The sequence below is a fragment of the Sorex araneus genome, chromosome 3 (assembly GCF_027595985.1).
Source record: "Sorex araneus isolate mSorAra2 chromosome 3, mSorAra2.pri, whole genome shotgun sequence".
Classification (NCBI taxonomy): domain Eukaryota; kingdom Metazoa; phylum Chordata; class Mammalia; order Eulipotyphla; family Soricidae; genus Sorex; species Sorex araneus.
This window is the reverse complement of record NC_073304.1, coordinates 11750195-11770288: the sequence shown is the minus strand read 5'-3', so window position 1 is coordinate 11770288 and position 20094 is coordinate 11750195. Positions and strand designations below refer to the sequence as shown.

Here is a 20094-nt window from a genome sequence, read left to right as displayed (position 1 = left end):
GAGTACATCGGTGTTGAGGAGGTGCAGTACGTGGTTTATGTGCAGATATACACGTATAAACTACAGAGCAAAAAACACTGCAAGCGTGAGATCCAAACTATTTGTCATAGAAGCAGGCTGGGGGTTTGGAGGGAACCTGGGACATTGGTGGAGGGAAGAAGGTGACACTGGTGATGAGACAGATGTTAGAACATTGTACTCCTGAAACTCAACTACGGTGACTAGGTAAGTCATGGTGCCTTAATATTTAATTTTTTTTAAATAAAGCTGAAAAATTAAAAATTGGAGAAAAGAGATTCTCTATATTCTTTCTCAAATAAACACTGTGACCTCGGAAGTCACAGGATGGAAATGGCTGGATAGAAAATGTTTATGCTCCCCTAAGCTATCACGGAGTGAAAGTCGCCTTCTAGTTAGTGCTCCCATTTATGGAAACGAACCATTGCCGAGCCGGAGCAACAGCCCAGTGGGCAGGGAAAATGCCTTACATGAGGATGACCTGGGTTCGATCCCTGGCACCACATATGGTATCCTGAGCCCCAAAAGGAGAGATCTCTGAACACAAATTCATAAATACAATCATAAATATAAATTCCTGAGCAGCACTGGGCTGAGCCTAAAGACCAAAAAAGAAAAGAAACAAATTATTGCTTACATTTATGACACTGTGTTGGGTTTAATGAAGCAGCTGCTATGTGAACTTACACAAGGTACAATTTAAAATACACGTGATTATGCCTGGAAGGAGGTGATATTCTAAAATTAATGCCTTCCGCTTTTTTTTTTGCTTTTTGGGTCACACCGACAATACATAGGGGTTACTCCTGGCTTTGCACTCAGGAATTACTCTTAGAGGTGCTCAGGGGACCATATGGGATGCTGGGAATCGAACCCAGGTCGGCCACATGCAAGGCAAATGCCCTACCCACTGTACTACTGCTCTGGCCCCTAAAATTAATGACTTCTCTGTTGCTTTCTGCACATGTGATCTTCATGCAAGTGGTCCGGAGGCTTTCATACATTTTAGGAAACAATGAAGTTATCAAAGATCACAAAGAGAAAGACAGATGTCCCTTTTATGGTATTATGGCAGAAAACATACCTGTCTGATCTTATGAAAATAACCAAAGATGAACAAAATATACCTTTTAAAATAGTTTGAAATGTATTCGTAAGCTGACAAGACAATAAGGCACACTATGAGCATACATCGAGCCCAACTTTACCTCAAGGGCATTTAAAATCCTGAAGCACTTGGGCATCGGTTTTTGAAATTTGGAGGGCAAAGAAGGGGAGGGAGGTAACAGATAAGTTTGATAGCGCTGACAAAGGCAGAACCATCAAGGTACAAAATATGACAAGAGGTCCGTGCTAAAGATCACTGTATCACTGTCACTGTCCTCCCGTTGCTCATCAATTTGCTTGAGCGGGCACCAGTAACACCTCCATTGTGAGACTTGTTACTGTTTTGGCATATTGAATATGCCATGGGGAGCTTGCCAGGCTCTGCCGTGCGGGCGGGATACTCTCCGTAGCTTGCCGGGCTCTCCGAGAGGGATGGAGGAATCAAACCCGGGTTGGCCGCATGCAAGGCAAATGCTATCGCTCCAGCCCACCCACAAATCCTAACCCAAGAACACTGCAATCAAAGTGTAAGCAAGAACAACCACCAAGTGTAATCTCTAGTAATTACACACTACTACATGAGAGTAGTAACTCTCATGTAACCGTGTGACCCCAGACATTGCAACAATAACAACACAAAGGGAAGGAAAACAGTAGGAATAAAGACTATGTTTAATGTGCTGAAAGAAATTAACTAGACTTTCATACCTAGCAAACATAATTTTTTATACCCAGCAAAACAATATATTATGATAGTGGAGGGGGAAAAATGGGGAAACAGGATATTACAACAATAACTGATATTTCCCCCTCTCAATTTGTTCTCACTAAACAAAATCTGAGAAAGGATCCAGAGGTGTGTGGAAGAAACTAGAAGCCAAGACTAGAAAATATGTAGGTAAAACACAATGACTGTTCCTATTTTAACGTATAGTCTATTCGAGTTAGATTTAAAAAAACCCCACAAGGTAGAACAAAAATTATTGTCAAATATCAGACTTAAGTTGAAGTGGATGGGAGAGCTGACTAGTCTATGGTTCATGAGTTTGCACTTTGATAGGCATGCAAATTAAAATTCCTAGTGAACCACTGAAAAAATAACAAATGTAAAAGTGTCCGAACTATTAGAGATCACATGAAACACAAGAGAACAAAGAGCCAATCAATTCAAAAAAGAAGCAAGAAATGAAAGAAAAGGAAACATGGAAAAGTCAAGAATGATGGAAAGGAAACCACATCGTGACAACTGAAATATACCTGTAAGAACAGTAAATAAAAATGGATCACATATTTCAATTAAAAACCGTTTCAGGGAGGCGGCTGTGTGGGAGAGTAGCTGTGTGACAGGCATGAGACACTGAGAGTCTGACTCTCCCCCCTACCCCCCAAACACACACACACACACACACACACACACACACAGCACCTCCCAAGCTACGTGCCCACAGCCCTGCCATTTGTGCCCCTGGTGTTGTGATAAAGTATGTTATCTCCAGTGAACCATGCTCAGTGTGCAAATACCACAGCCAAATGTCTGAGCACTGCAGCCAAGTGTGAGAGACCCAGGGCATGGCAACAGCCTAATAAAGGGAAGAGGGAAAGGCATGGACAGACAACCCCAAAATAATACCCAGCTTCAGAGAGTGTGAGAGTGTGCAGGGATTAAGGCGCTTGCCTGGTGTGAGGCCAATCCCAGTTTGATCTGCAAACTATATGATCCACCATATGGTCCACCAAGCACTTCGAGGACAAATGTCTGACCAGGACATGGAGTATCCCCTGAGTACTGATGGATGTGTTCAAGCCCCTCTGTGCCCCAGTAATAATGATGATGATGATAATGGTGATGTTCAGCAGGCAAGATGGGAGCTCATAACGCTAAAGCACATGCCTTGGATAAGTTAGGCCCCAAGTTCGATCCCTGGCACCAAGTAGCCTACGCACCACTGACTGTAGGTCTGGTGTCTCCTCCCACTTAGCATCACCTGGGTGTGGTCCTGATGGTCCCCAGTACCACTAGGTCCATGCAGTACCGGGTCACTGGACCAAAGCACTGAACCATCAGGCCCACACAACAAGACCAAATATCACTGGAAATGGCTCCCAGACCCCTGAGCACTGCTTGGGAGGCAAAAACACAAAACTCAAAAACGGTATCATAATCTATGTCATATATAACACAGGATGGAGAGAAATAATGTCCTAGTTGATTAATGCAGTCACCTGCACATCACCCAAACATACCATGAGACGGAAAGCGCGGTGCTCCAAAGTGCACTTCCGTATAACAGTAATAAGTCCATTCTTTCCAGAGAGAGAATTCTCAAGGTGAAAGTGCCAAGTGAGGCAACTTTAAAATATGTCAAGAAAACTAATCATCCATTATCTGAGTGGGAGATTTTAATATACTTCTCTCAGTAAAAAAAAATAGATCAAGCAAAGAATCAATAAGACAGAACAGATTTAAACCAACAAACTTGACTTAATATTAAAAGATTGGCAACATAAGACTCTATTCTATGACAAAAACTACAATTCTTACAAATCAATAATGTAGAGGTAAGCTGAAAAGTACCATAAATTTGGAAATCAAAACCAAAATTAAATAAACCACAGGATGAAGAAAAAGTCACAATAAATACAGAGACTAGAAGTAAATAATAATAGATGCTTATTATTATATAGTATAATACATGGTAATGTCATATAGCAAAACTTGTGGGGAAAACTTCTGAAATGCATCTAACTCAGTACTTAAATAGTTCAGAATGTATTTACATGTGCACACACAGACACACACACATATTTTTTGGGGGGGCAGGCCACACCCCACTATGCTCAGGGCTTACTTCTGGCTCTGTGCTTAAGGGTCACTCCTGACAGTGCTCAGGAAACCATATGTCATGTCAGGGACTGAACCTGGGTTGGCCATACACAGGGCAAGTGTTTTACCCTCTGTACTATCTCTATAGTACCTAGAGCTTATATTTTTTATGTTAGGAAAGAAAATTTCAGAATTAAGCTCAAGAATATGGCTCAAAGGATTGGTGCGGGCTCATGCACTGAACACAGAATCCTGGATTCAGTCCCCGGCACCGCATGGCCCTACCTAGCACCAAAACAAGTTCTCTTCTGAGCAAAGTGCAGAAGGGGCAGTTGGGCATTACTGGGCATGGCCAAACCCCAAAAATGATAAAAAAGAGAATGATTCATAGTTAATGAACAAAGCTGCCATCTTAAAAAGCTAAAAAAAAAAAGAAGAAAACAGAAAATAAGAAAAAGACAGTAAATATGGAGAAGAGGTAAGAACTCATAGATTTCTAGTGGGGCTAGAGTAATAATACAATGGAGAGGACACTTGTCTCGCACATGCCTGACCAGGGTTCCATCCCCAGCACCCCATACGGTCCGCTGAGCACAACCAGGAGTGATCCCTGAGTCCAGAGACAGGAGTGACCCCTGAGCACAGGTAGGTGTGTCCCCGGGGCCCTGCCAAAAGAAGATTTCTAGAAAATGCTTCAAGTAATAAAAGTGTCATGATCCAGATAAATCAAACAAGCATATGAATGATATTAGGACTCCAGAGCTCAATTGCTGTGCTGGCACAGAGAATAAAGTTAAGTATTAAATGTCCTGCTGCAGAGGCAGGGTGGAGTGGTGGGGGTCCGGGTGTGGGGGGGGGAGGGATACTGGGAACATTGCTGGAGGAGAATGGGCACTGGTGGAGGGATGTAAACGAAATGCAAACATGAAAGTTCATAAGTTTGTAACTGTACCTCACAGTAATCCACTAATAAATGTTTTTTAAAAGTTAACTATTATTAATATAAATAATCAACAGGGCCCCCATTTTTTGTCGTTCAGGGGACCAAACCCATGTGCAAGGCATGTTTTTCACCTGTGGCATATATCTTAGCCTAAATACCTGCAAGTCAGGATGAAAAGGACAAATTTCTATAAATAAATTGCTAAAAATGGATTCAAGGAAAGAGAAAAACCCAGACTAATTTTATGATAAAAGAACTCAGCACAATTTGATGTTCTGGGTAAGAAGAAAAAAAAAAACTGAATTTAGTTACAAATCTCCCATAAAGAAGATATCAGTTGCAGATAAAAAAGGCTACAATCACTATATATCCTGAGGAACATGTAATTGGAATCTCACGCAAACTATTCCAAATGATAAAATAGAGGATTTACAGGGTCAGGACTATGACTCATTATACAGCACCAGACTTGCATGTCAAAGATTCTGGGGTTCAATCCCCACCATGTGCACACACACACACACACACACACACACACACACACACACACACAGAGACCTCATTATAGAGCACCAGACTTGCATGTCAAAGATTCTGGGGTTCAATCCCCAACACACACACACACACACACACACACACACACCCTAACTTGGGGGTCGGAGAAGTAGTACAGCAGGTAAGGTTCTTGCCTTGCATATGGCTAACCTGGGTTTAATTTCTGACACCCCATAGGATCCCCTGAACACCACAGGGGTGATTTCTGAGGGCAGAGTTAGAGCAAGTCCTGAATATTACGTAGTATGGTTCAAAAAATGCCCCCCCTCCAAAAAAAAAGTAAGGCCTTATTTTAGAAATTTGTTGACTTTCGAGTCACAAACATAGATGTGAAAATCCTGAGAATGATTGTCAAGGCAAGTTTAGTCATATGTTAAAAAAAATGTTAACACATTAAGTTGAGTTACTGCAAATATATGGTTAATATAAAAATCAATCAACAGAATCTACCACACGAAAGGAGAAAATGATCTGAAAAGATCAATAAAAGCAAAAAAAAATTGTATACAATTTGACAACCTCTTATGGTTTTTAAAATAACTTGTTAAAAAACTAGGAACTGGAAGTTGATTTGGTTGATCAACTTCTGGACTTGATCAAGGGTTTCTAAAAACACCCTTGATGACATTGCACATGAGGTTTGACCACAAGGACCCTGCTTATAAAATCGTGAACTAAACGCAGACCCTGACATCACTGTTTCTCTATGTAGTGTTGGAAGAAAAATGAAAGCAGAAATTGACCTAAGAACCAGAAAAAAAGGGGCAGAGCAATAGTACAGTGGGTAGGTAGGGCACCTGTTTTGCAAGCAGCTGACCCAGATTTGATCCCCGGCATCTCCTACGGTCCCCCGGCACCACCAGGAGTGATCCCTAGCACAGAGCCAAAAGTAAGTCCTGGGTATAGCGGAGGGTGGTCCAAAAGTCAAAGAAAAAACAACCAAATCAAATCAGAAAAAAGCGAGACTGTCATTGATTTTTGGTATAAAAGGAAAGGAAAAACCTAAAAAAAAAAAATCTACAATAACATAAGAGAATATAAAACTTTTAGACCCTGAACACAAGATCAATATGCAAAATCATCATCAATCTTGCACTTATGGATAACTTTGACTCAATAATTACTCGGATAAACTCAGCTTATGTGTAAACACACACACACACACATACACAACCAACAACAACAATAATCACAACAGTCCATGTATCTCAGTGCTTGTTCTGCCACTATTTCTAATAGCAAAAAGTAGGCATGCGCAAACAATGCTGTTTGACAACCAAAATGAACCAATGATTCCGACATGTAACCACGGATCCTGAGTACTCAGAAGCAGAATGCTGAGCAAAACACAGCAGGCACGGGCAATAATGAACTCTGGGGTTACTTTTCTACGAAGCTGACACACGGACAAAATGAGATTACAGCCAATAAAGTTGGGAGAGGCTGAGGACCCAGTGTGTGCGTTGGGGGCGGGGGGAGCGGGGGGAATGCTCTACTTACTGATCTCCGTGCTGGTTCCATAGGTGTGTGCACTGTACGACACCTTACATTGGCCAGAGAGGCAGTACAGAGTTAAGGTGCTTGTGTCGCATACCGCCAACCCCGGTTAAATCCTCAGCACCACATTTGTTCCTCCAGCATCCCTAGGAGTGACGCCTGAGCAAGAGCCGGAAGTAAACCCACATCATAGGTAGGTGTGACTCAAACCCCCTCTTCTGCACCTCCCACCCCTGACACCCCCAAAATACATCAAACTTTAAGTCTGTTCTCCTTTTTTATTTGTAATTCAATAAAAAGTATACTTAACCCCAAAAGTAAGTATGTAACCATCAATAAAGTGACAGCTGTTGATGGGTCACCCGTAACGTCTCTCATTGTGAGACTTATTGTTACTGTTTTTGGCACATCCAATACGCCACGGGTAGCTTGCCAGGCTCTGCCGTGTGGGCGGGATACTCTCGGTAGCTTGCCGGCTCTCCGAGAGGGGCGGAGGAATCGAACTTTGGTCGGCCGTGTGAAAGGCGAATGCCTTACTGCTGTGCTATCGCTCCAGCGCCCTGTTGATGGGAACATGCATATATTATGCATTTACAGATGTACAATAGATTCACCTATGCTCTGTTACCATAAGGCAAAAAGCACATGGGAGAAGTGAAGGAAGTGGGCATGGTGTATCTAGAATGCCTGGAGGCCAACAGAGGTAGGTGTGGGGCAGTAGGATCTGGCTAGGGTGCTGGAAGGAGCAGGGTCCAGGCAGGATGATAAACCCTGGCAAGACCCAGGGGCACACCCCAGTCGAGGGCAGGGCCAGATTATAGGAGAAACGTAAGTGTACGCAGAGGAGGGCCGCCTTGGAAAGGAAAGCAACAGGGATCCCCAAAGCTTCTAAGAGATGAAGGATCTAAGGACAATCATCTAATGAGAAACCAAGATACCGACACAACTGCGAGCAAAAGCTGCAATCACCTCTGTGGAACTACCTGCCTGGTTGGTACCCTGGGCTTCCCAGAGGCCCCCTGTCAGGCTCTTGGGCCTCCGCATCATGTCTCGTTTCCATACGAAGTGCTGGGTCAAGGTCACACCACCCTGAGGCAGGGGGCAAGGTCTGAAAGCAGGAAACTCCAAAGCCCCTTCAAGACTAATTTGAAGGGCAAAAGTATGGAGGGAAAGGAGCCAGGAAGGACAGAGCCTTCGATTGGACAGCTGGCCCCCACAAATCAGAGAGGAGGAGATGAGACTCAGGCCAATTTCCAAGGAAGCAGCAAGGGGCCCCAGGGATGAACGAGACGGGAGGGTTTCCAAATAGGGAGAGTCTTCAGTTCAACTGAAGGAGAGAGAAGGATGATGGTAGGGACAGAAAAAACACCAAATTAAGTTGCCTGTGGCAGATGGCAGCCGGAACTCTCAGGTACTTCAGCCATGCCATTGTTGTGAACGACCTGAGTGCCTGGACTGTCGCTCAGTTGGAAATCGAGCTGACTGTGGGTGATGAGTAGCCCCCAACACCCCAAGTTTGTTGAAAGAGCTGAGGAGGCAGAAGTGGCTGTGAAAAGTCTGATGTTCCTTCCCAAGGGCCACATTGGTTGTATTCCATGTTACTGGCTTTTTCTCAGTCACAAAACAGAAGGTCCACCAGGAGTGATTCCTTCACCACTGAGGTCCTGGTCACAGGCATACAGTAGGTGCTCTATAACCACTCATGGAAAGAATGGACACTTTCTCTCCTTAAACTGTGCTTCTGCATCTTGACCTAGAACAAACCCTAGGACAAACCCTCAAAAGGGTTTCCGCCTGCAACTCTCTGGAAGCATGCCTGTGAAACGGGAATCAACCCTTCAAGTTCTGATCCCTCAACTGAAGTCTTCAAGGATCAAGACACGGCTAGAGGGCCATTTCTCTGAAACTGTCATGAGTGGTTCCCCCTGGGGCTGGAGTGATAGCACAGCAGGTAGGGCGTTTGCCTTGCACGCGGCCGACCCGGGTTCGAATCCCAGCATCCCATATGGTCCCCTGAGCACCGCCAGGGGTAATTCCTGAGTGCATGAGCCAGGAATGACCCCTGTGCATTGCCAGGTGTGACCCAAAAAGCAAAAAAAAAAAAAAAAAAAAGAGTGGTTCCCCTGCTCATGGCTACGGGCAGGATGGGAGGCACAGAGGAACTGTCCCCCTGGGACCCCCTCCTCTCACACACAGGCACAGACCTTGTGGCTCAGATGAGGAAGTCTACCGGGGCCCACGCCACCAGGTCTGTGACAATCCCATAAGGGTCTGTACGCCACAGGGCCAGGGGAGCCCCGGGCACTGCCGGGCTGCCTGCTAGTTTCACTCAAGAAGAAATAAAGGGGATGCCATTCTATTTGCACCTGAGCTGGTCAGGCAATTCATACACGTGACCCAAGAGGATGCTGGCTAGACTGTCTGCTATTAGTGAATTCCAGCAGTGGAGTGACTAAGGATTCAAGGGTATCACACAGATGCAGTTAGGAAGGAGCTTTCCCTTTCCAGGTGAAGGCACTCGGGGACGTAGGGAAATTCAAGAACTAAAGATGAAATCAGGAAAGGCGGTCATGGACAAGGAGTCTGGAAAGTTTCTCCCAGCACAAGCGTTCAGATTTTGAGAGGCAAAATTTTTATTTCATGCCAGAATCTCCACAAATATTCCCCACCCCTCCTTGCAATTTTTCCCAGGAGAAAAAGCCATTGTAAGCATGGAAGCGGGTGTCAGCAACCCTGGAAGTAACAGAGGAACCGGAGTGAGGGGAGCTGGACTTGGGGGTGCGGGGGGGAAATCCCTGGAATCTTGAGTCAGGGACAGGAGACTGAGACAAACTGGCTACCAAAGAGTATATAGGCCTGGGAATACAAGGACCTCAGTTTCCTAACCTGTAAAATGGGGCTTTGATGTATATCATCATTACATATTATTATCAACCCTTCAAGTTCTGATCCCTCAACTGAAGTCTTCAAGGATCAAGACACGGCTAGAGGGCCAATATTATTAGTAGTGTATGAATACTAGGCTACTGTCAGAATAACTAAAAATAGGACCAGAGAGACAGCTCAGTGTGCTGAAGCACATGCTTTGCACAGTGGAGGCTCTGGTTACCCCAAACACCACCAGGAGTGACCCCCTGAGCATCTCACCAGTGAGTAGTCCCTGAGCACCAAGTGTGGCCCAGAAGCCAAAAGTGAAACAAACAAACAAACAAACAAAAACCAGGAACTTCTAAAACAATGGAGGGTCAGCAACTTATTCATGAAAGACCAGTATGTATGCTCTATTTTACCCAAAACTGCCACACCCAGAACATTTTATTTTCCAAGAAACTATTTTAAATGCTAAATATTGCTCCATGGAAATAATCTTAACAGCTCTTTTGGGGGGAGGGGCATCAGGGGAGCACGGGGAGGGGGCATCTGACAGTGTTTGGGGCTTCTCACAGTTCTGTACTATGTGGGGGCACTTCCGGCAGTGCTGAGGTGTCATGAGTTGCCTTGGGTGCCAACAGGGGTCAGCTGCATACAAGGCAGGTGCGTTAACCCCCGTGCCATCTCAGCAGCCAAAGGGCTTCACTTAAGAGAGATTTACTCATAACGGGAAGCTATGGCTTTCCTCAGAAGGCTGCAACAACGGGAAGCTGGCCTCAATCAGAACATTTCAGAGGAAGGAGGATTACGGAGGCTACCCCAAATTTAAAATAAATCCCTTCTCCCTCCACCAATCAACTTGCTACTCTCTGGATCCTAAGAAAATGACCATTGCAAAGGTGTCACACACTCCACACTCCACTTGGACTTCCGCAACTTGGGTGATGTCATGCCAGTACATCCCTGAGTGCTGGTCCAATGTCTATGGACCCAATGGGAGTTTCCAAGGTCATTCAGAAGAACTGCCCGCTTCTTATCATGACATCACCGTAGGACAGTTCTGTGGATTTCCTACGGTTTTATACACTCACGCGTCTGTGAAATACCAGGTGACAAGAATGACATTGTCTTTATTTGGGGCGGGGAGGGGGGGCAAATAAACTCCTGGCTCTGAGTTCAGGGGTCAGTTCCTCCTGCCAGTGGTCAGGGAATCAGGCGGTGTGCCAGGTCAAACCCGAGCCTCCCTCGTGCAAATTCTGAGTGCAACTCTGAATTATCTCTGCAAGCCAGGAAGGAGATAGTCTTAAACAGCCTAAATATGAAAAAAAAAAAGCTTTATTCAACACAATTCAAGAAGTTAACCATAATCATTTTAATCCACTACCACAGGCAACTATTTCATGCATTTACTCATTTCAGCTTCATAGAGGAAATATTTTCTTTGGGGAAAAAAAAAAAGTGGGTCAGAGAAATAGTGCAGGAGGTAAAAAGCATTTGCTTTGCACGCAGCTTCCCCTGCTCTGATCCTGGCTGAAATCCTGGCATCCCATATGGTCCCTCGAGCACCTCCAGAGGTCACTTTTGAGCACAGAGCCAAGAACAGCCCCTGAGCACTGCCAAGTATGACACTCCCCTGACCCCCCTCCCACCCCACCCCCACACCTCCTCCCCAAACCCAAACAAACAAAGATTCCAGCACCGATTTCTGAACGACCAGCGGCTTCCAAACACTGATTTTAGTCTCATCATCCCCTTTCACCCCACACAGGAAACCCACTCGGGACCAGCACAGAGGGGAAAGGACAGAGAGAAAGGGATCTGCCCTTCCGACTCCCATCACCACCCCCCTGGCAGACTCTCCCAGAGACAACGGAGAGGCCAGCAGTGGCCAGAGAAGAAAACCGCCAGCAGATGGCCCAGAGTCCCTGTGGAGTCTCCTCCCTGCCCCCCCCCCCAAAAAAAAATGGTGCATGTCTGAATCAAGGGACAGGGACAGGAGTGGGGCTGAAAGAGAGTTCACAGTCAGCAAGCACGAGAAATAAAAACATTTGTTTCATCCGGAAGGAGAAAGGAGAGGCCCCAGCCCAGAGCCCAAACTGCCATCTGGGTCACCCTCACACTGGAGCGGATAAACGCCCGAGTATCTTTGATGACATTCAACGATCATCTGTGTTATCATTTTACTCAACACTCAAAACATGACGGAGTCTGCCAAGTAGATTATATAGCTTGGCAAACTTTCATTGCATGAATGACACTTAATAGGAAATAATTTTCACTGACAAATAGAGGAATGGTGAGAGATCCCATCCCGAGGTGGTAATTGGAGAGATCCGAGCGTTCCGGCACATGACAACTAACTAATCTCAGACACCTGCTAGGTCCCCGCGACTCCCCACGCCAGGGCGCCCTGGGTCGGGAGTAACCCCCTGGGAACACACTTTGCGGCTCCCCTCCCTCCTCACAGACCCCCCCCAGGGTCCTCTCTGTACTCGCAGCCGGAATCTCTCTCGGCTGGGGGACAATGCTCGGCCTAACAAGCTCTCTGAAACTGTCACCACAAAAGTTCACTCTCCAGCTCCGGGTGCCAAGACTCTGCAAGCCATTCCCTCGGGCCTTCCTTGGAGAATATTTTGGGCACTTTAAAAGCAGCGGTTTTCAAACTGCATTCACCGGGGGGAGTCGGGTTCTGGGGTGTGCCCCAGGCACAGCCCAGGGGGGGAGAAGGCTCTGAGCTAGTCTTTTTTATTCTACTCAGATATTAAGGTCTTGCATAAGATTCCATTTGGTGCTAAATATAAAACAAAAATGATGTCTTCCAAAATGTGCAAAAACACGGCAACAAATGATTCTCTCCCCCTCAGGCTCTCTTCCCCTCCCTCCTCAGGCGGCTTCCTTCCAAGGAGGGTTATATATCGATTTTCCTTTGAAGAAGCTCCACCTTTTTTCCCCCCCCCTTCCCTCTTCCAGGATTTGAAACAGATTTGAAACAATCAAGTATATTTATTTTCAGAATTCAAAAAATAATCCAAAGGTTTAAACAATAAATCTTAAGATTAAGCTCTGTTTTTTTTTTCACACGGACTTTAATCTGACCTACCCCTCCAAACAGTCCCCCCTTTTATGTTCCCTCCCCCCCTTCAATTTTCAACTGCTTTCTCACCCCAATATTGCCACTGGCAAAGGGGGTGATTGCCTATCATTTTGAAGGGCTTTTTCCCTTATAAACAAAAAGAAGAATGAAGCTGATTCTCCCCTTTTCCTCTCCATGAACATTCAAAATCAAGACTGGCATGTGGTTGGCATTCTGAACTAATTATTAGAAATTTGGCACCGTCACCCAGAAATGCCAGCTTCGGTGAGTATGGAGCTGACAACTGAAAATGAACTGGAACTTGATTGAACATCTTGCTCATTTGTATTGGTAAAATAAGTTGTACACAGTAGTAGAATGATCAATTTTTTTTTCTATTCCCAAAGTCAAAAATAAATAAACAGAAGTACCAAGCTTTGAAGCCATCTAATTGTACTCCTCAAAAAGTGCCTTTAGACACGAAGTGTTCTGAGCAACTCTCTGACAAAGGAAAATGAAGGCAGAGTCTAGAAACCAACAAATCCCATTCATTTCCTTCACTTTGTAAAAACAAGCAACTGACATGTTTCCTGCCAATGAACATACTTGTAGATAAGAAAGCTCCCTACAGGAAATCCTTTGCTAAAAGAGAACAGTTGTGCCATTAAAATGAACCTTTTTCACCAAATTCCAATCTGTTAAATAGCTGACAACCTGGGATCAAGAAATACAAACCAAATCTCTCTCTCTTTCTCTCTCTCTCTCCTTCCTTCCTTCCTTCCCTCCCTCCCATCTTCTCTCTCTCTCTCAAACACACACACTGACGTTTCATCACTAGTCACATCTCCTCCTCGACTGCACAGATGCAGGATGGTACGTAAACACTCAAATACAATTTGAATTCTTCCCACCTCTTCTGCTCCCCCCCAGCAATTAACTGATGAAAACAAGGGAAATCTGCTGCTTTTAAAGAAAAAGATCAAAGTGTTAATTAAACAGGAGTTAAAACTGACCATTTTCAATTAGGGTAGAGCAAATCTATGCAATAAATCATCATGATTGGAAGGAAGATATTTCTAAATGAAACCAAGAAGTTAAAATTAAAGGCCGCTATTGACAAGATGAGGAAAAACTGAAGAATTGTACTAGTGTGAGAGTGATTAACTTCAATGCTGATCCCCAAAATCAAAATTAGATCCCCTCCTAGGTTACTTTGCACTTGCAAAGCAAAATGCCAGTCAGATCTCCAAACTTTAGGTAAGTATTGGAAAATACTCGCAGCCCTGATTTGGGGAACCTCTTAATGATCCTCAAAATCTAATGCATTCTTCTCTATCCAAAAATAGAACCAAAGTAAACTAAATAATAATAAAATAATACATTGCAGTTTTCAAACACATTTCTGTTGCGTTCTTCCCTTCCCTGCTCGCCTACTAAGGATACCCTCTCCCCCGCCAGTCTTCATTTCTTCATTTCTTCCTGTCCTTTGAGCGGGTTTCTAAAATGCCACGGTTCTCTGCCTTCGATCCTACAGTTCAACTTTGAACCCTCTCGCAAACAGGGACGCTTCACTAGACAGTCCCCCAGTGACCCTTCATGTATAGGGAACATTCCAGACTTTACAGGCTCTCTGAGAGTTGGGTTCTAGCAGGAGACAGACACATCAGTCGGCTTCCACAATTAACAGCTCAAAAAACCTTCTTCCCATTTCTTGCCCAACTCACAGGTAGCTAACTGCGAGGCAGGCTACATGTTCCTCCTTGCCTTCACGTTTGTTCCTCCCATATTTTCAATCAAAAATACAGTTACGAAATCCAGGAGACTGCAATTTTGGTTGTTGTTGTAAAATGACCTTGATTTGACAGGCAGGGTCTCGGGTTTCAACAGATGCTGTGGGCAAGGCTTACAGAAGCCAACATGTTCTCCCTGCATCTGCGCTGACAGCCAGCCTTGCTTGCTCTCTCCAGCTCGCTCTCTCTCCTCTTCCTCTCTCTTTTCTTTCTTCCCCTCTCTTCTCTCTCTCTCTCTCCTCTCTCTCTCTTCCTTCCTTTCTTTTTCTTTCTTTGTGGTTATGGTAGTGTATGTGTGGTATGTGTGTGTTGGGGGGGTAACTCTTCTCCGTTTCCATGACAACCATGTCTCCACTCAAGGGTTATTAGATACCATCCACTTCCTGTGTCTAAATTTCTAAGCCAATCAGAAAAGTGTTTATATGCTTAACAACTTCTGGGACCGTGTTTCTTTAATTGAGGTACTTTAAGGCTCAAATGAAGATTGTCCATAGGCCTTGTTAGAGAGAAAACATTCCACAATATTTACTAACGCCTCTTATTCTAAGGTGAAGCATGCCCTTTTTCCTGGATGGGAGACAAGCCTTCTCCAACCAGATGCTACAATTTCTTACAACAGTGTGCAAGCTGATTTTGATTGTTTGCTTGACGCTGTCTTTCTCTTTTACTGTGGCTGACTTAAATTTAGTGCCTGATCTACATGCTAATGGACCAGCCGCTTAAATGATCAAAGTACAGATCACCATTTGCTGATGATGCCATTGAAATATTTAGATTCAAAAATGGCTAGGGAGGGGAAATTCTCCCTCCCCCCCCACCCACCCAAGTTGAACAACTTTGCATTCTACTAGGAGAAATCCTCAAGACCGTATTGCAAAGTGATACGGTCTACACACCTAAGCTAGTGGCTCAGACCTGCGAAGGCACATGTCACCAACATGGCCTACTTATCAGGGCAGAAACAACAACAAAATTAAACAGAAAGGTGTTTCGAAGCCATCCGGACCGGAACTGAAACTCAATCTTGCCGTGATCTGTGCATGAGAAAGCAAAACTGAACTGGGAGCATGCTTTTAAGAGGAGGTGCGGGCCACTGTTTTCAGAGTCTCCACCCCACTGACCAATCAGGCTGAGAGTTAAAGTGGGTTCCGGTCACAGTCTTCCAAGCTCTGAGAGCTGCGTTCCCCCCCATCTCGGGCAGAGCTGGCGGATCAATGAGAAACAGGGAACAAAAGGAAGAGAACAGGATGTCTTGCTTAGCTGGGGAAAACGACTCCCTTTTTCCTCAATGAGCCCGCCGACCTGCCAACGGCAGCTTCCAGACCGGCCCTTTCTGGGAAGCCACATTTCACATTTGCAATCATGTGTCCCAACTGTTAGCAAATGTGTCACCTCAAGCACATCCTGTGACAGAGGGCTCCCGAGCCCAACCAATTGCCACTAATAAATAAAATAAATTCATAAGCCCACAATTAAAAAGCTACCGAGAGAGAGAGACTGCTTTTTTCCCCTTCCCCAAATGTCATCGGGGAGTGTAACAAAGCATGAAAAATTGTCTCTTCCAGCTTTTCCAGCCAGTCACCGTGGCTTTCGTCTGAAAACAATGTTTCCCCCCCAAAAAAGCGAATTATTCTCACTGCCCTCCAAGGAAACTCTCATGTGTTTATGTCCTATCAGGATAACCAGTTACAGTATCTGGAAAGAGGTTTAAACTGCCCACAGATTTGACACTGTTTATAATTGATAGCAAAACAGTTGCGACAGACAGCAATGCTGTAAACTCTCCCGAGCCAAACTCCACATTTAACTCCTTAGCTCCTTGAAAATAAAAAGTAACGCCCGGACAGCCCTAAGAAGTAATTAGCAGGATTACATCCATTATCTGCTCCTCTTTTTTAAAAAAAAAAAAAAAAATCATCCACTTGGCCACTATTTTTAGGCTTCTTTCTCAATGGACGAGCCACAAATTCCTGAGAAAACTTTTTTTTCTCTTTCTTTTTAAATGAACTTACTTTTGAGACAAAACTAAGGAAAATATGCAAGTTGCCATCCCTGGATCTTTTCCCAGCTGGGCTGCATACTATCAATCCATCGGAAACCCAACTGGAAATGTAGAGGGAGGGGGCGGGGGTGGGAGGGAAGGAAGGAGATCTTAAAAAAAACAAAAAATTAAAAAAATTAAAAATTTTTTAAAAATTCCAAGGGCTCCCCCCAATGCAACCGCCGAAACCGTGCGGGCTGTCTCTCTCGTGACAATGCTGAACCAGAGCAGAAGATCAGGAGGCAGGAAATGAGCCCCGTTTTCGTTACCTTCGATCGCCTGCCCCCCCTGCTGCTTCCCGCGGCTGCATTGGGGGGCTGCGGCGGCGCTGGACTCGCGGCTGGCCCCGCCGCCGGGTCGCGCCGTCTCCCGGCCGAGCTGCAGCCGATCGCGGCCGGAACCCCGGCTCCAGCCCCGGCGCCCGCCCGGGGTCGGCGGCGCGGCTCCCACCCGGGCCCGGAGCCCTGCTGGGTCCTAGTGCGCGCCGCGCGCCCGCCCGCGCCCGGGGCCGCAGCCCGCACGTACGGCAGGCAGCTGGCGGGCTCCGTGGCTCCCCCGGAAAACCGAAAAAAAAAAAAAAAAAAAAAAAAAGACACAACCGTCGGCGGCGGCTCCTTTCAGAGCCCGACGCCGTCTGTGCGGATAAACTGGAGCGGAATGTCAAATGCTGGCATCAGATGTTCAAGAAAAAAAAAAAAAAAGAAAAGAAAAAAAAATACCCGGCGTCTGCCGCTGAACTGCTCCGGGAGAGGCAGCCCCCCGCGCGCCCCGCCAGTGGGCAGTGGCCGCGCTCCGCGGGCTTGAGCCCGGTGCCCTTGCGCGAGTGTCCACTCGCCGCCTGGAAGAGGTGCTGCGCGAAGCTTAAAGAGAGATTCCAAGATTGCAATGCAAAAGAAAAATAAAAGTGTGTGTGTGTGGAGGGGGAGGTGGAAATTGTGTTCAAAAACAAATGTTTTAAGCACTTTCCTTACCAGGTCCTCTTGCATTTTGCTTTTTTTTTTTTTCCTCTCTTACTTTATCATACGCTATTTTAAATAACAAAGGCCCATATGGCTAAACACATAGTCATTTGATTTTCAAAAGACTTTAAAAATTGCATCAAAATATGCACTCATGGATCTCCTAAAGACTCAACGAGAAAGAATTAATGGTGGCATATGGTGTGCCTCATAGAGAAAACTTAATTACAAATGAAAACTAAATGCAAAAATTCACAAATTCAGTAAACGGAAAGTAAATTATGATCCTGGGTAGATAGCACTTATGTACAATTAAGAAAAATGTAAATTTTTAATTGCAGAAAGCGTGTTGCACGGACTTCCATAACAGATTTCCCTCCTTGTCCCCAGAAGAACTTTCAGCAACCTCTCGGCGCATTCACTGACTGTGACCCATCAGCTAGCGCTCATTTGGGACGACGATGCTATGAGCCCGTAATACAAAATAACCACGCCTGGGTCTGAAAGTCTCGGAGCCAGGGAGCCTTCTTCCAGCCTTTGATGTCCCCAACTTTGAAGGTCACAATTCTGCAAAACTGCTAAGAACAATAACACTGTGCTTTGACACCAGAGAGGGAAAAAAAAATAATCAAATATGTGTTTTCTGAGTTCTATTTTTAGGAGCAGAAAAAGTCCCTTTGAAAATGATGCTTGCCCTCCGCCTCCCACTTATAGCTAAATAAATGTAATGGAAGATTTTTTAGGATTAATTAAACATCAAAGGCACCATTTTCTGCTGACTCCTGTCCACGCAAAGGAGGAGTTGTAATGAGCAACACTTGTCGATCTTCAAAGCGCGGTTACACGTGTCTCGTGATCTCTACGCCACACCTCTGGGATAGAACAGACATAATCCCCTGTTGCCAAATAAGAACGCTGTGTCCCGGATGGTCACACGCATGCCGTGGGGACGCAGAGGCACTGGTGCGCCCACTTCCGGCTCCCGCATTTTCAAGCCCATCCCTGCTGTGGGGTCGCAGCCCAGCGGCCTCAGCTCCAGGCCCAGGAAAAGGCGCTCCCGCACCCCCCAGCCTTTGCTCACCTGTGCTGTGGTATCAGGGTGGGAATTAGAGGCCAGCTGAAGATATTTCAGTCTCGCTACGTTGGCGAGTGAGGGTGGGTGGGTCAGGTTTCTGTCCTGTGACCGTCTGGGGACAGCCGTCTGGCAGCCCGTGGAAGCCTGAGGCAGAGCGTGCCCCTGCCAACTATATACCTTGCTCGAAGCTCTTTTTTGAAGTCTGGAAACAGACTCCGCTTTACTCCCCGAGGCCTGAGCTCAGAGCAACTCAGTTCTCTAGAAGTAGTGCTGGCATTTACGTGTCCTCCAAGACCCAGGACACCAGAGGTGTTTCAGGTACCCAGCGTCCTCCTAGACTCGGTGACAACCTGGGCGGCACTTTCAGTCTTCCTGCATGCTTGCGAAAGTCACCACCCAGTCCTGTCCGCGGCCATCCACGTCCTTGTTCCCTCTGCTGAGACGAAACATAACTTCTCTGGGACCAAAGAGATAGTGCAGTGGGTAGGACCCCTGCCTTGCTCACACTGACCTGGGTTCGATGCCCAATAATGCACATGGTTCCCCCAGCCCACCAGGAGTGATTGTTGAGCACAGAGCCAGGAGTAAGCCCTGATCACCACTGGGTGTGGCTCAAAAACAAACAGAAATGTAACTTCTCTGATGATATGTCCTACCTAAAACCCAACCAGATAAGGGTGAGTGACATTTAGCTAGGAAAAAAAAATGCGTTGTTTAAAAAACAAAAACAAAGGTTTGTGCTTTTTCCTGTGCAAGGCTGCCTCCCCAGAAGATGTAAATGACCTTCTGGGGGAACCAGTTGGCAGGATAATGCAGAGCTCACTTGATGGATTCATTTGATCTCTTGGTTGAAAACTGGTTTACTTACTTTATAGTCACGCAGATCCACGTGACCGTCAGATGTTGCAAGGACTGGTCTCCAAGTAGTCTTAGCACTAATAGATGACGTGAAGCTGAGAAAGAAATGCCGGGGGAATAGTTCTTTAAAGTTAGTGGGCGGGCCGAGAGATAGTACAGTGAGGAAAGCGCTTGCCTTGCACACAGCCAGCATGAGTTGAATCCTGGCCCTCCATTTGGTCTGCTAAACACTGCCAGGCACGGCCCCCAAACCAACAAGTGTGGCACTGTAGCACTGTCTTCCTGTTGTTCATCGATTTGCTCGAGCGGGTACCAGTAACGGCTCCATTGTGAGACTTATTACTGTTTTTGGCATATCGAATATGCCATGGGGAGCTTGCCAGGCTCTGCCTTGCGTGTGGGATACTCTGGGTAGCTTGCTGGGCTCTCCGAGAGGGACAGAGGAATCGAACCCAGATCGGCCACATGAAAGTCAAATGCCCT

General features: G+C 45.7%; 1 protein-coding gene across 6 annotated transcripts in view; it reads right to left on the bottom strand.

The window, feature by feature from the left end:
• FOXN3 (forkhead box N3) overlaps nucleotides 1-17150 on the bottom strand; it is a 407334-nt gene extending 390184 nt beyond the window's left edge. For all 6 annotated transcript variants that reach the window (XM_055133774.1, XM_055133773.1, XM_055133780.1 and 3 more), the window contains exon 1: nucleotides 16989-17150. The gene's annotated coding sequence lies outside the window, so the exon portion shown is untranslated. The remainder of the gene's footprint in view (nucleotides 1-16988) is intronic.
• Nucleotides 17151-20094: the final 2944 nt, after the last annotated feature.